The sequence below is a fragment of the Microtus ochrogaster genome, chromosome 10 (assembly GCF_000317375.1).
Source record: "Microtus ochrogaster isolate Prairie Vole_2 chromosome 10, MicOch1.0, whole genome shotgun sequence".
Lineage (NCBI taxonomy): Eukaryota > Metazoa > Chordata > Mammalia > Rodentia > Cricetidae > Microtus > Microtus ochrogaster.
In genome coordinates, this window is record NC_022016.1 from 11982997 (window position 1) to 11984278 (window position 1282).

The window sequence follows — 1282 nt, forward strand, 5'->3', positions numbered from 1 at the left end:
GGTCTAAAAGGGGCAGCCCAGAGGGACAGTAGTATTCCTTCCTCCTCCTCCTCCAACTCATCATCATTGTCATCATCCTCCTTGGCCTAGAAGCACGTGTTATCCAGGTTATCATGCCTGCCTGAAGTAAGATGAGAGAGAAGGGAATGGAGAAGAGGTGGGCAAGTGCTTTGCATCCCCAGGCAGCATGGTTTCATGCGGTTGGAGTTCACCATCATGGTCATTGGTGCCCAGCACACCCCGTAGTGCCACTGGCTTCAGCTGCAGTAGCCATGTTCTTTTCTTCCCAGGGTCTGCTGCCTGTTCGGACCACCACCATAGATCTGCGGGCAAAGCATCCAGTAGAGGCAGAGCAATGGCACTACGAGGATGATATTCTCTGCCAGGCCAAATGCGGCAAGGTAACATCACCATGAACTTATGTTCCACCTGGTCCTTTAGGTCTGGCCTCCCAACAGCCAATAGGCAAAGATTCAGGTGGAAGCATGATGGCCTTCTCACAGACTGGGCTGAGGGCAGGATTTTGTTTAAAAGAGTACGGCCCCATATGTAATGGGGGTACACTCATCTGCAGACCTATCAGCTGGTCAGCGATTCTTCCCTTCTTCACATAGGGCACCAATTTGCCAGGTTCTCTAACAGAAAGGGTGGGGACAGAGCCAGACCTGCTGGACTTTCCCTGGGGCTGAGCGGGATGGTGAATATAGAGGACTCAGACCCCCCCACTGGCCACCTGGGAGAAACACACACACACTGAGTCAGGAGTCTGAAGCACGATCTTGTTTAATTGCACTAGGCAGGAACTTATATAGGCTGAGATAGAGAGTGGGAAGCCTGGGATGGACCAAGATGGTACAAGGAACAAGGGCCAATAATATTCTGCCATATTAGCGACGGCTGGGTAGAAGCAGGCCTGGGTCAGGTTGTGGTGAATCACTTCCTGTGTAGATGTTATAGTCAGAGACAGGTCTCCAAACTTGAGCTAGGCTCAGAAAGTTACTTTAGACCTCATGGCCAGGTCTCATGAGGCCCAACACGTGGGTATGCCCTGTCTTCTCCCTCTTGAAGTAAAAAAAAAAAAAAAAAAATTGATTCTTTATTTTTGATATTGCAGGAATATGCAATTGAGAGATTTTACACTTTTTAAAGAAGAAATTTTGGAGTTTTACAGATAATTTAAAAACTAGGCTTTTTAAAGAAATAGTTTTTAAAATATTTAAACTTATAAGGTTTGGAGGCATTTTAAGTTAATAAAATGTTTTATATTACTTAATATAATATT

General features: G+C 46.0%; 1 pseudogene; it reads left to right on the top strand.

Annotated features, from left to right (window-relative positions):
* Window positions 1-131: 131 nt before the first annotated feature.
* LOC101982385 overlaps window positions 132-1282 on the top strand; it is a 47098-nt pseudogene continuing 45947 nt past the window's right edge.